This window comes from Peromyscus eremicus, chromosome 9, assembly GCF_949786415.1.
Source record: "Peromyscus eremicus chromosome 9, PerEre_H2_v1, whole genome shotgun sequence".
NCBI classification, from domain to species: domain Eukaryota; kingdom Metazoa; phylum Chordata; class Mammalia; order Rodentia; family Cricetidae; genus Peromyscus; species Peromyscus eremicus.
Genome location: NC_081425.1, coordinates 6508037 through 6530851, shown reverse-complemented (window position 1 = coordinate 6530851; position 22815 = coordinate 6508037).

Here is a 22815-nt window from a genome sequence, read left to right as displayed (position 1 = left end):
CTCCTCCAGCAGACTCACCATCTTGTTTTCACTGATGGAGCTGTGTGAAAATCTCCCAGGGAAAGGGACAGGATGCGAATTAACCCATCATTTGAAACACAAGTCTATCAGATGGACAGAGATGTAAGCGGTATTATTATGTCCTGCTATAAACATTGTTCTCCGTGTGGTTGAAGATTCACATCTAGGCAATCCTTTCCTTTATACTTACAAGTACCTAGAAGGAAGGGAGGGAGGCCACGTTAGCATTCCCATCATTTCCTAAATAGCATTTAGATGGAAAATGCCTGCCCTAGACCCGCATGCCTGAGACCTGGCGTTTAAGTAGATCAGCATCTCTCAACTGCTAAGGTTTCCCAGAGATAGTCATTGTGTAAACACAAGGTATTATTAATGTTATCATAGTGTCATTATGGCGTTGTAATTGTGTGTGGATTCTCCCATAAAGCTGCCTAGGATGGAATCCTATCCCAGGTCATTACTGTCTAGTGCGCTGAGCTTAGATGAAAGGAACATGCAGACTGTCTTGTGTTGTTAGCATCATTGTGGTGGTTATTATTACACTTAGGATTACTGAAGAATGAACCAATTTTCAAATTCATCTCAAGATCTCTCCGGGTTGTTTTCTTTAATGTTTACTGTGTGACTTTGATGGTGTGTTCTTCCATATTTGTTTGAAGATGTGGGTGAGGCAGCACCTATAGCTCCTGATGAGAGGCAGACAGGCAGAGTCCCTAAGGACAGACATTTCCATCCCTTGTCTACGGCACCTGGTGAAGCCTGCAGGGGCCCCAGGCTTGTTGACGGCTAAACTCAAGTCAATTTTTCTGGTCAATGTCAACTTTGAGTGACTCTTTTTCCCATCTGCCCCCTACAGGAGCCATAAATGGCTATTCTCCCACAGATTAAGATGGGATCCATCTCAAAAAGAGGAAGAAAGAAGAGCTAGGGAGCCAAACAGCACACCAGGGACTAATTTTAGGAGATTAAAGTAGTTGATTCATCACAAAGTAGAGCAGCTGGAAAAGTTGCCCAGTTTATTTGAGGAGGTATTCATAAATCCAAAGGTTTATGTCATCCGTGATGAAAATGAAACTTTGGAGTTGGTGAGTTTGGAATCAGCTTCATTTTATCTTACTGTGTTCTGACAAAGTCACACTCAAAGGACATTTTCATTCATGCTATTGTATTGGCTTTTCCGTCAATAAATTCTACCATTATTACTCTTCTCTCCACTGCACTTGTGAATATGGCTGTGATCGTTTCCATTGGAGTTCTCCCTTCAGGTTTGTGTTTTCTTTCATTTTCTCTACAAGAAGCCCACTGTTTTCTACTGCCAGGGTGTCTGAGAGCTACAGCCTTCGGAACTATAAGAGGATGCGGACTTTATCTGTTTCTCCCAGCACAGCTGCAGTCTTTGCAGGGCTGACTATCACCACATTTAAATGAAGGGAAAAGCCCCCAGTTGATGAACCAGCCGAAACCAAATGAAATGTTTGTCTATTCAAGATTCGGATTAGTGTGTCTCTGCATGGTTTATCAACTGCAGAGCTGGCCTCACCCCACCCTTGCTAGCCCAGGATGGGCTCTTAGGATGGTATTTCATCGGGTACTGACTTTGTCACAGGGGAAGAACTCTACCAGGACCTGTCTGGGAAAGGGCCTGGTGACCAGGGTGTTAATGAGGGGTCAGATGGGATGGGGGTTCCCTGCGGTGCAGTCCTTGACTTTGAGCACTGGTCTCCTTAGCAAGACTTATGTTTCTCACAGGATTTGCAAGCATCTCCCATCAGCCACAGGTTGCAGCTGGTCTGGCTGGTGTGTGTGTGTGTGTGTGTGTGTGTGTGTGTGTGTGTGTGTGTGTGTACTTAGGCCGGCACTTTATTATCCAGACAGAACAAATCTAGGCTAATGTGCGTGGTGCAAAGACTCCCCAGGACCGTTTCAGCCTCGTTCTCGGGCCATTCTTTCCAGTTTTTCTGCTGTGGCACTCCGGATAATTGCAGTTTAATTGGGTGACATGAAATGAAAACTGTGTCCACATTATCCAGGATTATCTCTTTCTCCCGAAGCCTGCCACCCGTTGAAAGGAGCCCATTTATCAGACCAAAGGGCTGCGCCTGGCTGCTTTCACAAGCGGGGAAGAGTGTGAGAACAGGCAGGGGAAGGGAGAAAGGGAACTGACAGCTAAGAAAAATTATTTCAGTTGTTTATCATGGGGAAGGCTTATCTGATTCTTTACAAAATGATATGGAGGCTGGAGTGTCGAGCCATGAGTAATGAACATTGGCCAACTTCACCCCCCCAGCCGACTGCACCCGCCACTGCCTCTCCTTTGTGTGAGTACAGATCAACTTTAAAAGCTTTTTTCAGACGGCCTGAATGCACTTCATTTTACCAGAAAGAACTTTGTATTGATAGCTAGAATAAAGGAAGGTTGTTTAAAAAGGAAGGGGAGACAATCGGGACAGAATGAGGACTTTGAGTTTCTATTGTGAACATGTCTCTCCATTCTTCTCGTCTGTTTATACATTCCCTGCACAATAATGCCTCTCTGCTGTCATATGTTTCCCCTCTTACACTATTCATCGTGAAAAAGGCCCCACATCATGACCATGGTAATAAATACCATAGCGATGTGGATATGATGTCAATTTGCATTTGTCAAGAAGATCAAGGTAAACGTGGGGGCTGAGGGAACATGCGGCTAATGCTCACTCACGCTCCTCTGGACCCAGGTAAAGGAGGCCTTGCCACTGCGGTGCAAAGCCCTTCTGCTGCTGTTGCCTTTGCGCGAACATCTCAGCCTAATGCACTGATTGTTAAGTCGAGAGAGCAGCCTTTGAAATCGTCTATTGCACTCAAATCCCTAGCTGCACAAGGTCCGGGCAGGAGGCGTTTCTATTCAGAAGGGGAATGGAAGGCTTTAGTTCAGTAAGCACGGCATGGTTGAAGGTTACAGAGGACATTGTGTGTTTTTTAAATAAAAGTTTTCGAACAGGGAAAAAGCTCATTATCTGTAATGGCAGCAGTGAATACAGAGTCAAGATCGGGTGAGACTGTAGGATATGTGGCTGGAGCCTCAGCATCTGTGTTGTCGTCAGCGGCTGACTGGCATGAGGGTGCTCTAAACATGCAGGGTGAAAAGTTTGCCACGCTGTGGATGTGAAGAGTCATGTGCCTTGGTCATCTGTGAGCTGAGCATTGTGTTGCCATGCACATAGATTCTGTATTCCTCTTCTAATTTTACTTTGAAATCATATTTATGTATTTATTTGTGTGTGTGTGTGTGTGCATGTGCACATGTGCAAATTCGTGTAGCCTTGTACTGCACGCCAAGCTCAGATGGCATTTTGTAAGAGTTGGTTCCTCTCTTCCACCATGTGGTCCAGGGGATCCAACATAGGCTACCAGGCTTGGTGAGAGCATCCACCTGCTCAGCCACCTCACTGGCCCTAATTCGTATTCTTATAATATCTGCTACTCAACTTGATATTGACCTTCAAAAATGGGGAGGGAAAGGCTCTAAGTTGGCTTGAAAAGCCAGTGTTAGACTTCTGCCGTGTATCAGGAACTGACTGTTAATTCTATCCATTGGTCATGGCTTGAGGCCACATAACTCAGTTACCGCTGAAACTCTAGCTGTTCCTTTGCCTTCTCTTGGAGCAGATATGAAAATGTCAGGAGGCTTTCTAAAGCAAGGACTTGTTGTGAATTTTAAACATCCTTCTTATATTTTTTCATACTGACCCATGAGTACATATGTTGAAGAAGCAGGTTGTTTTGAGAGTGACTGTAATTCCCATAAACCAATTTTTTCATTAGAACAGTAATTTGCAAACTCTTTGAATGTAGGGTATGGTTTCTACAAATTGCATCAAAAGTTGCAATCTTTTTCCATTCTATCCTTTTAAAGATGTTTAAAGCCAATTCCTATTTTTCCCCTCGAAATTTGTTTCTCTTTAGCCTTCCTCTATGTTGCATGGATTAAATGGATTTCTCAGGGCTTCTCTGTATATGTCAGGGGCTTTTATTGTCAGGGAATATGATGCCACTCTGCACAAGTGTCCAAGGGAGTCATCAAGTTCCCATGGGCTCCGCTTCCAGCATGGCACTGAAGCTTAACAGCCCCTTTCTCCCTATGAGTCATACAGAATTCAGTCAAAAGATGTCGGCACAAAACCAGCTCTCACTCTCTGGGTCTTGCTTTGAGAAAATGCAAATTGAAAGAGGATTTGAGCCAGTAATGATGGTTCATACTTATAATCCCTGCACTAGGAAGCTGAGGCAGAAGAATTATTGTGAGTTCAAAGCTAACATGAGCTACATAGTGACTTCAAGGCCAGTCAGAGTTACAGTGAGACCCTGTGTCCTGGAAAGAGGGGAAGTAGGTTTTACTGAATCTCCTTGTACATTAGGGGATATATTAGTCAGGGTTCTCTAGAATCACAGGATTTATGGAGTGGATCTGTATCTATCTGTCTGTCTATCGATCTACCTACCTATCTATATCTGTATCTATATTTATATATAAAGGGGATTCTGGCATGACTTACAAGCTGCAGTCTAGCTAATGCAACATGGCTGTGAACAGAAAGTCTGAGAGTCCAGTAGTTGCTCAGTCCACAAGGCTGGATGTCTCAGCTGGTTTTCTGTATGTGCTGGAATCCCAAAGAATTAGGCTCTAATGCCAGGGAAGGAATGGGTATGCTAGCAAGGTGAGGGCAAGCAGGCAAATGTCCTTTTCCAGACTTCCAGCAGAACATGTGGCCCAATTTAAAGGTATGTCTTCCTGCTTCAAGATCCAGATCAAAGGTGTGTGTTTTCCTCCCTCAAAGTCAAGGCTAGAAATGGATCCACCCACTTCAAACCAAGCAGAAACCCTCTCACAGGTGTGCCCTCCATTTCTGGATTATAGTTCATTCCAGATATATTCAAATTGACAACCAAAAATAGCCATCACAAGGGAATTGAACCCGCCACATATTACCATCATGTCAATTTTACAATTTTATTTATAACCTTGCTCTTCAAAATCGTCTGCTAACCCATTGTCCACATTTGCAACCAGCACCCAGAGCAACACAGTTTGATGTTAGGCTTTGTTTTAAAAGGGCCATTCATTTCTTTCCAAACACAGAAGAAATTGTGTTGACTTGACTCATTTTTGATGCTCAGGCAGAAAGGACAAGTGCTCATGCAGCAGGAAGGCCCCCCTCATGCAGCAGGCAGCCCTCCTCATGCAGCAGGCAGCCCCCTTCATGTAGCAGGAAGGCCCCTCATGCAGCAGGCAGCCCCCTTCATGTAGCAGGCAGGCCCCTTTCATGCAGCAGGCAGGCCCCTCATGCAGCAGGCAGGCCCCTCATGCAGTAGGCGCCCCCCTCATGCAGCAAACAGCCCTCCTCATGCAGCAGGCAGGCCCCCTCATGCAGCAGGCATGCCCCCTCATGCAGCAGGCAGGCAGGCCCCTCATGCATCAGGCAGGCCCCTCATGCATCAGGCAGGCCCCTCATGCAGTAGGCGCCCCCCTCATGCAGCAAGCAGCCCTCCTCATGCAGCAGGCAGCCCCCCTCATGCAAGAGGCAGGCCCCCTCATGCAGCAGGCATGCCCCCTCATGCAGCAGGCATGCCCCCTCATGCAGCAGGCAGGCTCCCTCATGCAGCAGGCAGGCCCCCTCATGCAGCAAGCAGGCCCCCTCATGCAGCAGGCAGCCCTCCCTCATGCAGCAGGCAGGCCCCCCATGCAGCAGGCAGGCCCCCCTCATATTGATTTATAAAAGCCTGAAGATGAGTGGCGTGGGGTGGGAAACCCATTTGTCAAACAGCCACGCTGATTTTCATCCCCTTAGTCCCAGGCAGCAAGGATGACTCTGTGAGTTAGGCTTCTACCAAACACTGGGATGTTTGCTTTTTCAACTATCAGAGCGCCAGGTGCACATTCGCATGTTTTGACATCGAGAGAGAGAGAGAGAGAGAGAGAGAGAGAGAGAGAGAGAGAGAGAGAGAGAGAAACAGAAAGTCTAGAAAACCCAAAAGGCCAGTGATATACAGCCCATCTGTGTCATTTCATCCATTTATGTGGATTTCATCCAAAGTCTAAATAGCGTTTTTTAAATTATTTTTATCCTCTTATCCATTCAAAGTTCAGTTAAAAGTAGAATACAAACACCTTTTGATAAATCGGGACAAGGAGAGCTCAATATAGTTTGCATATTTCCCTATCACCACAGGTAACGATTATCTAAGAAATTATCTTAGGGTCTGGACCCCAACTACAGCAAAACAGTGCCACATGGGACAATTCAAAGAAGTACTGAGTATGCAGATAGAATCTGTTCATGATATTAGTTAGTGAGATTAGGCCAGTGAGATGACTCCACAGATAAAGGCCAAAGCTGATGACCTGCGTTCAAACCCTGAGAACTTCTTGTAGAAGCAGGGACCAGACTTCCACAAGTTGTCTTCTGACCTCCACACAAAGACCATAGCACAAATGCATGCACACACACATACAACGTAGATAAATGTGATAAATAGTAATGGCTAATGCTGCACTGGATATTTACTGTACAAAGCACTTTGTTTTCCATGCTATTTCACAATGGAACACAATGAGTGTTACAAAAAAGTTATTTTTCCAAGGTAACAGGACATTTTAAGCTGAATTGTATCTCTGAGAATTCACAAGGTAAACAATTTATGTGATTTTGGGATAGATCGAGTATCACTATGGATTCCTATATTGATGTTCTAATGCCTGTCCCTCAGTTTGTGACTCTGTCAGCAAACTGGGTTGCTACAGACAAAATTAGTTGTTAATAAGTCATACTAATGAGGACTAGGGTGGGGCCATGATCCAGTATGACTGGCATGCTTGTAAAAAGGGGAGATTCTGACCCCTTTATACATATGCAGATGTAAAAACACATGCACAGATATGTGGACACACGCACATACATGCATGCTTAGATACAAACATAGATACACATATACATAGGCAAAGATCAAAGTCATTCAGGACAGAGATAGTGTGATATTTGTAAAGCTAAGACATGCCATTGTCAGGAAACATAAAAAGCTGGGCAGAAGAGGCCATGTCTGGGTGTATGGCCCTGCCACAGCCTCTGTCTGGGTTGATGTCTGTGGTTCCTGTTACCACTGAAAGCCGTGAGGTTAGGGCTGCACAGAGTCGGCCCCACCCCTTACTAGCTGTAGCCTAGGGAGAACTGGCCCTGCCCCTCACCAACTGCATCGTTCTGGAGAACAGGCCCTGCACCTCACCTGGGAAAAACAGTAGAGCCGGTCCTGGTGGTGCAAGTGAGCCAGACCTGAGAGCGTGTGAGCAGGACAACTGACCCTGTTCCTTGCTGTCTGATGCATTGGGTGAGTTAGCCAGGGCAGTGCTGGAGCGTTCACCTGGGTGGCGATGTTGAGGGAAAGTTGGCAGGCTGATCAACTCAGTTACCACCCTGGCCCAGAACCAGGACTATGAGGTATTCCATCCCAACATCCACCCCATCTATGAACTGCTGAAGCATGTGAAGGGGCTGGATCTACAAATCCAAAGCTACAGGATCTCCATGATACTGGGCAACAGCAGGCTATCCCACTGAAGGCCCAATGGTGTAGCAGAAGCTAGGCCTTGAACCAGACCAATGAGTCATTGCTATGAACACTTACAGGTAAAGATGTATGGACTAAAGGGTACACTATATGACTCACTGGGCCATGCTGCAGCTTTCAGGCCAAGATTTTTTAATTTGTTTTTTGTTTTTACTTTTAAATTTGTTTTTTTGGGGGAGATTGCAAGGGCAATAAGGGGATGGGGAGATGAGTGGGATCAGGAAGCATGATGTGAAATCCTCAAAGAATCAATAAAATAAAATGTTGAAAAAAAAAAAAAACTGGGGAAAGTCACGAGACAGAGTATGTCTCCCAGGCTGGAGAAGGCAACCTGCTGAGTCACGCCCGCCGTCCTTGGGCTTCTCACCTTCAGAACTGGGGACACTCCATTCCTGTCATTTGAGCCACTCGGCTGTGATGCTTGGTTGGGACAGCCGCACCAGTGGGTGCACAGAAGGAATAGGCAGGGGGTGAAGCTGGAAGTTGGCCTCGTGTCCTGTGCCCAGAGCACAGGCTGGGATCTCTGTACCATGCCATCCTATTCCTGAAATGCTGAGCACACCTGTTCTAGGTAGGATCTAACAGATGGAGTATTTTGGCATTGCATCCACAAGACACTGTTGGAAACAGATTTTTCCACTATTTCTTGAAATCATAGACTGTTATAGTTTGCAGGGACCTGCTGTGGGGTGTCCTGTATGCTGTCAATATATGTTGCTATGATTGATTGATAAATAAAATGCTGATTGCCAGTAGCCAGGCTGGAAGGATAGTGTAGGTGGGACAAGGAAGAGGAGAATTCTGGGAGGTGGAAGGCGGAGGCAGGGAGACACTGCTAGCCACTGCCATGAGGAGCAGGATGTAAAGTACGGGTAAGCCACGAGCCACGTGGCAACATATAGATTAACAAAAATGGGCTGAGTTTAAGTGTAGGAGCTAGTCAATGGTAGGCCTGAGATAATGGCCAAGCAGTTTAATTAATATAAGCTTCTGAGTGATTATTTTATAAGCGGTTGCAGTGTCCGTGGGGCTGGGCAGGACTGGAGAAAACTCCAGCTACAGGGACCCTAAATGTACAATACACTGTGGAGCCCCTGGCTTCCTCAGGGGCTGTAAGGTCTTGCAAGAGAAAGCAGTAGAATGTCAGGGTCCTCACGCCTACAACACTCTGACCAGCTGGCCTTCCCTGTTCTGTTTTTGGTTAGAGTTTTTTAAAGCTGAGAACAACATAAATGATTAGTCTAGTCTACTCCCATCCTTTTCCTGATGAACAGACTGAGGCGCAGAGCAGCCAAGGTCGTGAGTGAGCTCTGCAGAGGCAGGGTTAGAAGTCCCTTCTATCCTGCTCTACCTCAATGCTCACTGTAATAGGAAAGGGAGTCAGTGTTACCCGAAAAAGAAATATCCCAGGAAGCATGGCTGACCATGGGGCCAAGTGGCCCATTGGGATGGGTCTTCAGCCACTTTAGTAGATGAAAAAGAAGCTACGTAGCCTGGCTTCCAGAGGAGTTCACCCAGCACCTTCTCTCAAACCCACAGAAGGAGAATTGTCTCCAAGACGGAAATTTATTCATGAACGGGTTTAGATTCCAGACACGGCCCTGCCTGTAGCCCAGGTGGGAGCACTTGATATAATAGAGCTCTTTCTATCCAGCTACTAGTGGGTTCTCCTGGTATTTGAGGGTTACTTTGTGGTTCAATTATTACACAGAGTCAGGAAAAAATGGCAATATCCAGATGATAACAAGAGGAACCATAGTGATTTCTGGTAAAAGAGAGCCCCCCCCCCCTGCAGCCTCAGTCCCCACAAACGACCTGAATATTGCCGCCTCCTTTTAGAAGCAAGCTCGCATGTAATGATCTATGTGTGACTCAGGAAGTGCCATCAGGAGATGAGGAATACTCCAATCCTACCTGAGCCGGTGTCAGACATGGAAACCCCAAAGGCTGGGGAAGGTAGTGAGTCAGAAGCCAGTCTCTATGCAAGGGAAGGAAGAACACCAGACTGAACTATAGATCTTGGGCCGTGCATGCGTGTGTGTGTGTGTGTGTGTGTGTGTGTGTGTGTGTGTGTGCATGTGTGTGTGTCTGTGTGTGTGCGCGTGTGTGTGTGCATGTGTGTGTGTCTGTGTGTGTGCGCGTGCGTGCGTGCGTGCGTGCATGTGTATGTGTCTGTGTGTGTCTGTTTGTGTTTGTGTGCCTGGATCTCTGTGTGTGTGTTGCTGCCATGGATGAGTCATCACTCACGTGAGCTGAGGTGGTTTCAGTAAACCCTTAGTCTTGTATCAAGTCACCCACTGGGTATCCTAACCTCACCTCAACTTCTCTCAACAAGCAGAGACCACCAGAACAAGCAATGTCTTCTCTCTCCCTTTCTGAGGGACCACCTGGCAGTGTTGGCATTGCAAGGATCAAGCAATTATCTGGCTAATGGTGGGTCTTAAGGGAGTCGACCCCCAACAGAATCATGTGATCTATTAGAGAAAACTGCTGCAGACAGGATGCTGGATCTACAGCGGCCCAGCTGTGAGATCATTTCATGCTGCAGAAATTGAGAAGGAGTATTCGCTGGGACCATCACAAGGAAATGAACAGAATTGGGGTGTATGATGTGAAGTTCCCAAAGAGTCAAAAAAAAGAAATTGTGCTAAACTTTTAGGAAGGCACTTGTATAACCCATTATCATCCAGCAACCAACCAGTCGGTGGGCGACTCTTCTCATGAGGTCACTCTGGATGAGCAGCTCAGTCATCACCCACGTTGAGCAGGACCACTTCAACCTTGAGGAAAACGGAGTGGCATGATGGAGGGCTGTGTGGAGAGCTTGGAAGCAGTCACCTGAAAGAGACTCATCACCTTTGGTCGAACCTTAACTGCCATGTGGCTGGGAAGTAAAGTATAGCCTTGAACCGAGAGGAAGAGGCGACTTGGGATGGTAGTCAGTGACCTGGACACAAAAACCACGAGACATTCAACAGTGAATAATGAATCAGAGGGGATAAAAAGAAAAACAGCCAACCAGACGGAGCTTGCTCCATGAACCAGAGAGAAATACTCCAGAGTTTTGCAAAGGCATCTAGCTATAGCAAGCAAATGTCCCCTGTGAGAAAAGAACCTTAAGACAAGGAAGAGTCTTAACATATGGTGGCTGAAATGTAAAAATTGACTAAAGGGTACATGACGAAGCTGGCTGTGGTTCTCAGTTTTAAGATGAAACTTATAGAAAAGTTCACTCCAGTTTATGAATAGTTAAGAATAAAGAACATTGAGACCTGTGCAGCCCGCACCCAGCACAGTTATGACTAGCGTCCAACACAAAATCATAAGCTTAGGTGAACATGAGACTTTCTTTTTCATTTTGTGATTTTTTTGGGGGGGGTGTAATTTTCTTGTGTAGTTTTCAAGTGTGAGCCCTGGGTTAAAAGTGTCAAAAGTGACACAAAAGTGTCAAAAGCTTGGGCACTTCTAATATGCATCATAGGTGAATGGCAGAAAGGTGTCTGGAGCTACATGGTAGGAAGTCAAGACACACCATCTCCAGTTCTAAAGCCTAAAGTCAAAAAAAAAAAAAAAAAGAGGACTAAGTGTATTGTTTAAATTGTGAAAAGCTAGACCTGAAAATAAACCTCTGACATCATAAGACGGGTGGGTCACAGTTCTCAGGGGGCCTAGAAAGATGTCTGGGAAGAACACACTCTTCAGAGGAGATCCCCGGAGGAATAAAGTGAACTACTCAGAAGAGTTTCCCTTGGCAACAGAGGCAGAGATACAAAGTGTTGAAATGGAACATGTTGCTTTGCACAGAATGCCCTTGGATTTTTTCTTTAAGTATTTATTTTGTGTGTATATGTGTGTACTTGGATTATGTGTGTCCAGTGCCTGCAAAATCTGGAAGAGGGTCTTGGGTCCCCTGGAACTGGAGTTATTGATGATTGTGGGCCATCACGTGGGTGCTGAGAACTGAACTTGGGTCCCTGTCTCCCCAGCCTCAAGCTCTTGAATATTTAAAATTTTTTGATCGCCACGCATTTCTCGTAGCAAAGATCTAGAGAGAGCACAAATTGCCAGCAGTGCCCATGTGGGGGAGCTGGGGTGAGGGCCCTGAGGCCAGGGGCACAAAGACAGGAAGTTTTAGCTGCTATTTGTGTATTTTTTATACTTGCCTTGATTATATTTTTTAATTACTATGTTTAATTTGCACTGTTATTTTTAAAAAAATCACTAAAATGCACTAAGTTGTTTAAAAATTAAGTATCACCTATCCCATATTCCAGAGCCTTCAGGAAAAGTATGCCATCTGTACTGCAGCAGCAGCACAGGCAAACGAATCCATGAACAAGTAGGCCATAGTTAATCTGTCTAAAACTGCCCCGGGAACTCTGAACTTCAACCTCGCCACCAACGACACACATTTGGATAAAGAATGGATTCTCACAGAACAGAAGGTCTAACTTCCAGTGGGCCGTCCTTGCATCTTTACTTGGTTGGCTTTGCTGGTGTGGCAGATTATGTTATTATGTGCTAATACGTAAAAGCTCTCTAGAAGTGTTCATTGGTCTTTTCAAGGGCTGGATCCCAGGGATGGTTAGTGTACGAGTTTTAAAGCATTGTATTTAAAATGCAACATGACTCATTTTTTATCGTTGTTAAATTTTGACAATTTATTTCAAGCTGTGATGTGTATGAATAAAATTGAATGCCAGGGGGCTGACTTTTATGACTCTTGATTTAATAACCATATGGTAATGTTTTCATTAAAGCCATCTTTGTTACCAAAGCTGTGACTCTAACTGATTTAGCTTAATGACCGTACATGTTCTACAGTCACCAGCATCTACCTTAGCACTGCAAGAGAGGGAAGACTCTTGAAGAAGTGGGAAATAATAAAGGGTCCTGCTCAGTTCCATCTGCTTCTTGGAAGCTAGGGAGATGACTCAAGTGGTACCGCGCTTGCTGACTGAGCGTGAGGCCAAGTTCAGAACAGGGCCCGTGGGAAACACCAACCCAACAGCAGGCACCTGATCCTAGCACTGGGGAGGCAGAGATGAGAGGGTCCCGGGGTTTGCTGACCAGCTGATTGCATCAGCTTGCAATCACCAGGTTCAGTGAGAGGCTTGTCTCATAAAATAAAATGGAGGACCAGTGAGATGGCTGAGGAAGTAAAGGCAATTGCCACCAAGTCAGAACCCCTGAGTTTGATCTGTGATACCCGCGTGGTAGCGAGAACTGATTCCTGTAAGTTGGCCTCTGCCATCCACACACACCATGACACATGTACACACACACACACACACACACACACACAGACACACACACACACACACACACACACACCTAAATAAATGTAGTAAAAAAAATGTTTTAAAGAGGAATAAAATGACGAGTAATTTGGGAAGAAACCCAGTATATAGATTTCTGGCCTCCACATGCATGTACACACACACACATTCACACATACATAAACACATGTACACACAAAAAAATATGATTCTTGGGTTGGGCATATGGCTTAGTTTGTAGAGTGCTGCCTACTGTGTGCAAAGACCCTGATTCAATCCCAAGAACCACACAGACTAGCCTTGGTGGTACATGCCTGTAATCCCAGCACTTGAGAGGTAAAGGCAGGAAGAGCAAGAGTTCAAGGTCATCTTCAGATACGTAGGGTTTATTTTTAAGTCACTCTGAGCGACTGTCCATTTCACCACCCTGGGAGTGTCTAGAAGACAAGCGGTGTGGGTTGTAGTCAGGCACATGTGAACGGCTGCCCATTAGACAGGCCTCAGTCTCAAAAGCCTATCCAGCTCTTTTGTTGGAACCCCAACCACCACCTCTGTGTCAGCCGCGAGATTACCAAGGCAGAATCTTAAAGTTAAGGCCTCTAAAAGCAAAGACCAAATCCAAGACTGATGTTCTAGTTTTGCTCAAAAGAAGCCATGAGCACGCCCCCCCTCATTTGTGAGTGAGTGGCACTTCCGCCAGATAGATTTAATACACTAGACAGCCCATTCTTAAGTGTTCGAATTTATTTCAAACTTGAGACTGTAAATAGGCACCATGGAATCCATAAAGATGAAGAGACTGTGATTTACAGGGAGATGTGTATTTAAATCAGACTTTCTCCTTAGGTGAGAACATATCGCCCACCAAATAGATTTCATCAAGGGGCAGATTCAGAGATAACGATGGGCAGGCTGGAGGGAGAGATAAACCTGAGAAATGGCTGGCAGATCTATTGAATTCAGACATTCATGAGAATTTCCTTCTAGCAATTCCTTCTAGAACATGCCACCCAGGGGACCCTGCTCTACTGGTGTGCTGTCTGCCAACTTCTGCAGCAGCTCTGAACTGAACTTTTGAGGAGAGAGGCATTAAATAAAGCCAGCTCGTCTTCAGCCCCATCTCCCCAGCAGCAGCAACATACACTGCCTGGGATAGGAAATCTTTACTTCAAGTACCATGAGGGCCACACTAGAGCTGGAGAGACTCCTTTTGCCATCTCTGGGAAGGGAAAGCAAATGGCCTTTGGCTGTTTGTGGGCTCCTCAGACTTCCCAGTGTGGCCCTCCTTTGGGTCAATAAGAATATGGTGATGTTGGTTGGCCTTGTCTTGACAGTGGACTGGTAGTTTGCCTTCCATTGGCCACGAGAGCCTGTTTGTGATAGAGCTTGAAAAAAACACCAGATGCCTGGTAAGCGTTCAGTTACCCTTCAGGGTTGTGCCCCATCCCATCCTTCAGTTCTTCCACTGTCGGGGGTCTGTTGGGTTTGCCTCTCCATGGAGGCCCCTTGTCCTGGCTTCTGGAGATGCTTGGAGAGGACACACCCTTGCATGTAGTACAGTCAAAGTACTATTAAATTAATTATAGCATTTAATATGGAACTATTTACAAGGCAAACTTCTGCAACATAAAACATTAAAGAAGCATAATTACCTGAGATGAACGGGGGATGGTAACCTATCAAATACAAGGGACTCAGTTCATCAGTTAGCTCCCAGAAGGGTTAGTGAGCCCCCGACTCCCCAGGTCAGAGATGAGGCCTGCATCCTTGGGAAGAGTCAGCCATGCTGAAGTTCAGGTCCTAGAGTTACCACTGAACTTCTTTTCTCTTCATTTTAGACATACATATAAACGCATTATTTCCTGTCCTAGAACACTGCTTTCACACACACTGAATCATTTTAATTGTCCATCATTTGTCTTTCTCTAAACCAGGATGAAGGATACTATTAAGTGTTGGCAAGTGTGATACTATCTTGTTCACAGAATAGATACCGATCTTGTTCTCCTACCGTTCAAAGGAGAGGCCATGGGCTACACTGCAATGTTTCCCACATACAGCCTCTCACTTCCAGGGCATCTTCAGAAAGGGGAGGGCTCTTGCTACACCATTCACTGTTTTATTCATGTCCCCCAAGCACTCAAAACAAACAAGATTTGTACAGATTTTATTATTTTTATTCACTTTCAAACAGACAATTGTCCTTTTCAGTCTTTCTTTAAGATTTTTCAAGTAGGTCTCCAATTCAAAAATCTTCCTTCATATTTTGCTCCCTCTCAGCCATTCATTCAAAGACAGGCAATTACATAATCCTAATAGTTCAAGACCCAAATCAGGAGGTTATTCTTAGAGACCCTCTTTTCACACCCTGCATAAATTTGCCATGAAGTCCTACTGAGCTACCCCAGAAAACACCCAAAAAATGTAGAACTAAGGAACTCAGTTTCTTAGACTTTCCATTTTCCCGTATGCAAGACTGAAGTCACAGTTCTCTACCTTTGAAGAAATCGTAGGAAGATTAAATGGCCTGGAAATCCTGCCAAGTGTCAAGTGCTCATATATATATATCTGTTGCAACCAAATTTTATGTGACATGCTTTGTGCAATGCTTAAACATTCACAGAAAAAGCAAGAAACAGATGAAGATAAAATACCAATCAACAAAAGAAACAACTTGATACAGAGCATTAAAAAAAACAGCACTACATAAATCTTAGAAACTGAAATTACCCAAAAGAAGTATATAGGTTGTCCTTAAAAACCACGTGAAAACTGAACAAATAACACTATTGCTGCTCAGAACAGAGACACAAATGGGAAAATCAAGCAACACTGAGTCTAACAAACTGTTGCTTTTTGAAGATTTATTTCTATTATTTTTAAATTAAGTGTATGTGGGGGGCGGGCGGCAAGGTTGTATATGCACATGAGTGCAGATGTCTGAGTTGTCCAGAAGAGGGCACTGGTTCTTTGTGCTGGAGGTGTAGATGGCTGTGAGCTGCCAGACATGGGTGCTAGAAACCACAATAAGAAAGTGCTCCTGATCGCTGAGCCATCTCTCCAGCCCCAGACTGTGATGTTTTAGAAATTAAATTATTGTAGATTTTGTGTGGCGTGTGTGTGTGTGTGTGTGTGTGTGTGTGTGTGTGTGTGTGTGTGCGCTGCCATCTATGTCTGTGCATCATGTGTGTGCCTGGTTCCCACAAGAGTCAGAAGAGGATGTCAGATCCTCTGAAATTGGCATTACAGATGTTGTGAGTCATCATATGGGTGCTGGGAACCTAACCCAGGTCCTCTGAAAGAGCAACAATTGCTCTTAACTGCTGAGCCTCTTCCTAGCCTCAGACTGAAACTCTCTGAACTTCCATCCTCAGCTGAGCTTATGAATTATTCTTGGAAAACCCTACTTTTCTGCATTTTCTGATATTTTTATAAAGAAAACTATCAAAATAATTGGAAAACATTAAAGTATGTGCTTGCATTAAAGATAGTTCTAGCCTCTCAGTTAAAGCAAACTCTAAGAACAGAATCCAAAACTTCAGTGTAACTCAGTTCGCACTTATTACTTAAAGCACATTTTAAAGAGAGAAAAGCTCAGCCAGTTACCACCCAAGAAAATACATTTTTAATTTATTTGTACTCTGAAGCGAAGTGAAAAGTATCAACTTGGAGGATGAGTGAATGTCACAGACTGTTGAAAGTGAACTACAGCCTTGTGCATGTCAGCGTGCTCATTTCCGAGCTGCCTCTGTTTACAATGTACTTAGTCGTTTGGTTTCGGCTTGTAAGTTGTATTATTAAACTGTTTATAAAAGTTTGGGGAATGTAAAACTAATGAAAATGAGCCTCAGTGTGGTTTTTCCCAGAGCCCAGCTTTGAAGTACAGTGCTGTGGTTTAGCCTGTTTAAAGGCTATATTTATTCTATAATTTTAAAGTATAAAAGTTAATAACTTAATAGGAGTAACCCGAGCTATAATTTTCATTATGAAACATCACGATTCAATAGAGTCAGGGATTGAAAATCAGGCCACAGGAGAGGACAGGTGCATCCAGGTACTTCCTTTTCCACATGCTACATTTGGGCCCGCGGTGCCTGCCCCTTCTGCCTCTTGTCCTCGGAGCTCTCCCGGGTATCCAGGCACGCTGGAGCGTCAGGCAAAGGCTGAGATGACCTCCATCCCCCACCTGCAGTCTTTCAGTTGCTAGTCACTGTAAATTAGTGAGAGAAGACAGTTCCTGTGTTGATCTTTCAGATGTAGCTGTCGAGTGCCTACTCTGCCAGAGAATAGGCACCCAATGTATTCTGTCACAAAGTGTTTCTTGATACATTTCATCCTCTGGGACTCAGGGTTTAAGAATTCCACATCTTGCTGGGCGGTGGTGATGGCACAAGCCTGTACTTGGGAGACAGAGGCAGGTGGATCTATGAGCTGGAGGCCAGCCTGGCCTACAGAGTGAGTTCCTGAACAGCCAGGGCTGTTACCCCTTGTCTTGGAGGTAAAAAAAAAAAAAAAAATCCATATCTCACAAGAGGAATGAACAACAGACAAAGTGGTTTTCAAACCCTGCTTGTCTCATGCTCAACCCACTCTGCTCCACTCTAAAGCCTGAGCCAGGTACTGAGGAGACAGCTCAGTTGGTAATGAGCTTTTCCTGCAAACACGAAGACCCAAGTTCGAGTCCCAGAACCCTGAGCTGGGCCTGACAGCATGAGCTGTAATACCAGCACTGAGGAAGAGGAGACCAGAGGATCCTTGGGGATTACAGGAGCCAGCTTAGCCTAGCCTACTCAGAGAGAGAGCCTGTCTCAAAGAAAAAATAAATTGAGAGGCTCTTGGAGGGAGGGAGTAATCAAAATACATTACATACATGTATGGAACTGTCAAGGTACAAATTCAATTAAAAAATAATAAAACCAAACTCATAAAGAGAAAAAAATAGAAAGGTGAATCTGATTGAAATACATCATACACATACATGGAAATGTCAGGACAAAAATCCCTTCCTTTACACGGTTAATACATGCTAATAAAACATTCCAAGAGCCTCCAGGAAGTTGGTGGGTGGCACCTGGGTACTGACATTGGGTATTGTTCTCTGACATCCAGATACATGCGTGTGCACGCATACACACACACACACACACACACATACACACACACACATACACACACACATACACACACACTCACACACACACCACACACATACACACACACACATACACACACACACACATACACACACACATACAGACACACACACATACACACACACACACACACACACACACACACACACACACAGGCCCGTTATGAACCGGAATCTGATACAACCGACTGCAGAACGCTGTGTGCAATCAGAGTGAAGGCAGGAAAGCAGAATAAACGGCGTCCTGAGTGCTTCTCCCTGGAGACATGGGTATGTTCTAGCATTAAATTGCCTGGCTCCCAACCCTCTTGCTTATCACCGGGCAACAAAAAGACAGAATCGGGGAACACAGTGTTCTTCTTGAGACAGCATTCCACCAGATTCAGTCCCATTGTTGAGAAGGGAAGAGGCATCGGTCAGGTCGAAGAGCGCTGTGCAGCCCAAAGGTGATGGGTGGGGAAGCCAGAGGCCTGGGTGGCTTAGCTGGCCTTGGACAGGCTACGGGCCAGACGCTTGAGATCCAGCTGTTCATCTCTGGGTTATGAGCAGTTTTATTTACTCATTTATCATCCGCTTTTGTGTGCTGCCAGCAGGCAGAGTGTTGGTCCAGATGGAAATGGTAGAAGTGGCCTTATGTTCGGCTGTTGATCGGAAGAAGGGTCCTGATGAGTCTTGTGGTGTCTGCTCTGCCAACAGGGCCAACAAGATCCATTGATCTGCACAGAAAACCATGTCCCTAGGGTGGATTCTCTCCCAGACTCAGCGTTAGTCATAGCAGTCTTCTACCCTGACTCTCTATACATACTAAGTAGTCATGGTCACTTCATAATGGAACTGAAAAATTTGAGCCAAATTCAGGGCCAGCGTTACTAAGCGCTCAGAGCTGTACACTGTTTATGTTTCCTCGTTCCTAATTCCTAGTTTCAACTGCCTCTTCCCCCTAACATGTAAACACATTTTCCTTGATCTTTCAGCCTTTCCTCAATCTCCTTAAGGTCCTGGAATCTCCTTGAAACATAAAAAGGCACAAACACACCTATAGGGCACACATAGGGCACACAAGCAGACCTGCCCAAGGCAGAGGAGGTCCTGGGCCATGCCACTCTCACTGTCTAGCATGAGGCAGAGCAGGACATGCTCCACTTCTTTTTCTAGCAAACTCTGAGAAAGCCCGTGACCTGATGATGGGGTGAGACAGCCACAGCCATGGAGTTTCCACACAGAGTTTGGAGACAACCAGGAAGCATGCCGAAATCACAGAGAAGGAAAAGCAAGTCACCCACCCAGCCATCACTGGTCCTGCTACCGCCCAAGAGGGGATACTGTCAGAAATCTCAAACCTCTACCAGCCTTGGCCTGCTCATTTCTAAAATAGAAATGGTACCCTCCTTCACAGGGTTGACATGAATGAGGTAATAATTACCAAGCACCCACCCTGTTGATAGTAAAAGTTATTATCATAAACATCATCACTGATCCAGATAAGCAAAACTGATGCTTCAGGTCTCAGGGACTTCATCTTATGTGTGTGTGTGTGTGTGTACACACACATGACACGTGTCAGAAGCACACACTCTGTCCTCAGATGTCTCACGGTGGAGAGGGGAAACATTTCTGCAGGAGGTGCATTGCTATAAGACACAGCTAGGAGCAAGATCTTTAGCAAGCGGTGGAAACAGCCTGGAGGTGTGTGGGGGTGGGGATGTCAGAGCCTGCTGCTGTCACCTAAAGCAGAACAGAGCAGCCCTTTACAGATGTCATGTGAAGAAGTGGCCACTGGGATTTTTTGGATTCCTGAAAGAGAGCCCGGGTCAAATGGACTCCTCTCTGCTTCTGTGCAAGGTCAGGCTCTCGGAAAATGAGTCCCATTTTCCTCCAGTAGCCTCTGTTGGCCTCAGCTCTGCACTCACAGACGAGACATGATGCAGTGACGCCAGGAGACCTGGGCCCAGCTGTCCCGGGCACACACTCTCTGGGCTGCCGGAAGGGAGTGTCCAGCCTATGTCTGGTTTGCTGAAGGGTCCAGCATGTACACACATAGTTCTCTAAAGAGGGAAAGAGAAGACGGAATGTGATGCATCTGTGGTTATTAAAGTGAGAAATGGACCTTTTGGTCTCAGGCGAGGATCCAGAGCACACTCTCCTTCCTCTCACGCCCACGTCCCTCCCGTCAAATACACAACAGAATCACTGTTCATGCAGGGCTTGCTCTCTACTGCATCAAAACAGACCAACCAAATGCCACAACCAGCAAGAAGTTTCTTTTGTTGCTTAACCTCAATCCCAGCTGTGCTGTTTTCTACTTGATGGTGATGGAGAGTCAGCGACTTTCTGCTGTTGAAGAGCTCTTCCAATATGGTTACCCTGGTTTTAACAAGAGCAGTTGGAAGTTGGAGTCTACAGAAAAAAAACCTTAACACATTATATTATAAATGCGACAGCAAGCAGATAGTGGTTTGAAATATCTAAGGACTATCTTTCTTTCTCTCCCTGCTCTCTCTTCACACACACACACACACACACACACACACACACACACACACACAGTACATAAAGGAAAACCAACAGCTTGAAAGTCATTAGAGTGAAGATAATTAAAAGCATTATTACACATATAAGGCGGTAAATCAGTGTGTGCTTTGGTGACTCAGAGCAACATTAGGCATTTGACCTGAAACCGGTGTTATTATGTAATGGGGAGACAATTGATCTTGGTTTTTATGTGCTCAATCTCATTGCCTGCACTTTCTTCTCATTAAAGTTCCTTACACCTTTTAAATACTTTTGTGTTGCATGTTGGCAAATTAATCCTTTAACATAATTATCCTTTGCACAAACATAACCTGGCTCTACTGAGAAGTTAATTGTGATAAGGAAGAGAAAACAGGACTGTATTCATGGAGAAATTTACGTATGAACCATAAGTCAGTTTTCTGGGATTTTAAGCCATGATAGATTTTAAGTGAACTCACATTAATATAAATCTCCTCCTTTCTACCTCTGAATATTTTTTTTGAAGAACACTTTATTATTTAGCTCAGCTTGCTGCTTAGAAGATCACCATGTACATTAGTCATTTTTCTCATGCTGTGAAGTAACAAGAAGCAAGTTGAGGGAGAAAGGGTGTATTTTGTGTCACTGTTTGAGGGTACAGTGCATCATGGAGGGGGCCTGGCGGCAGGAGCATGCAAGAACTACTCGTGTGTGTCTGCAGTGAAAGAGAGCAGGGGAACGCCCGTGTTCCGCTCACTTCTTTTTTTTTCTGTCCTAGTATCCTGGCACAGCATGGTGTTGCCTGTTTATGGTGGGTCTTCCCACTTTTATGAACCCAGTCTAGAAACTCCTTCATGAACATTCCTTCTAGATTGATAGCTGACAGATATGCAATCAACATTTCCCTAGAAGTTTATCTCCTAAGTGATTAGAGATCCTGTCAAGTTGTCAATCAACACTATCATACCATGTACTAAAAACAGTAGAATATTATGGTAAGTAAAGGCCTTAACCATCACAATATGGAAACTATGGGTAGACTTATCTGAAGACTAGAAACCTGGCTTTCATCTCCTCTAGTAATTGGTTTCATGTACCCAAAACCCTTAATTGTGATTATTATATTTAAGAAAATCTGCATCCTAGCACTGCTGTATTTAGTTACTTTTCTGTGGCTCTCTCACTGTTCTATTGCTGTAAAAAGACCAAGGTAACTTACAGAAGAAAGCATTTAACTGGGGCTTGCTTACAGTTTCAGAGAGTTAGTCTATTATCATCATGGCAGGGAGCTTGGAGGCAAGCAGGCAGGCACGGTGCTGAAGAAGCACCTGAGAGCTACATCCTGATCTGTAGGCAGAAGGCAGAGAGAGACTTGGCCTGGCATGGGCTTTTGAGACCTCAAAGCCCACCCCCAGTGACAGACCTTCTCTAATAAGGCCAACTTCCTAATCCTTCCTAAGCAGTTCCACTAACTGGGGACCAACCACTCAAACATAGGACCGCATAGAGTCCATTAGCATTCAGTCTAGGAGCAGGCCTGTGTTTAAGCTCTCCCGTGACACACCTCCTCCAGCAAGGAAGGCCACACTTCCCGAGGCTCCCAGGACACACCTCCTCCAGCAAGGCCACACCTCCCGAGGCTCCCCAAACAGCACCACCACCTGGAGACCAAGTATTAAAATATCGGAGCCAACAGAGGACATATCTCGTTTAAGCCACCACCATTGCTTGTGGTGCTATTATGTTCCCTAAAATATTGTGTACCCTAATAAACTTACCTGGGGTCAGGAACAGAAAAGCCACTAGATACTTAGGATAGGCAGTGGTAGCACAGGCCTTTAATCCTAGTATTCCAGAGGCAGAAATCCCTCTGTTCAAGGATACAGCCAAGCATGGTGACTCATGCCTTTAGTCCCAGAAAGGAAGCCTTTAAGCCCAGGGAGTGGTGGTAGAAAGCAGAAAGGTATATAAGGCATGAGGACCAGAAACTAGAAGCATTTGGCTGGTTAAGCATTTGGCCTGGTTAAGCATTCAGGCTTTTGAGCAGCAGTTCAGCTGAGACCCATTCTGGATGAGGACTCAGAGGCTTCCAGTCTGAGGAAACAAGACCAGCGGAGGATCCGGCGAGGTGAGGTAGCTGTGGCTTGTTCTGGTTCTCTGATCTTCCAGTTCACCCCAATACCTGGCTCAGGTTTGATTTTATTAATAAGAACTTTTAAGATTCCTCCTACAATTGCTATAGACATTTAGTGGGTATTTAAAAAGCTC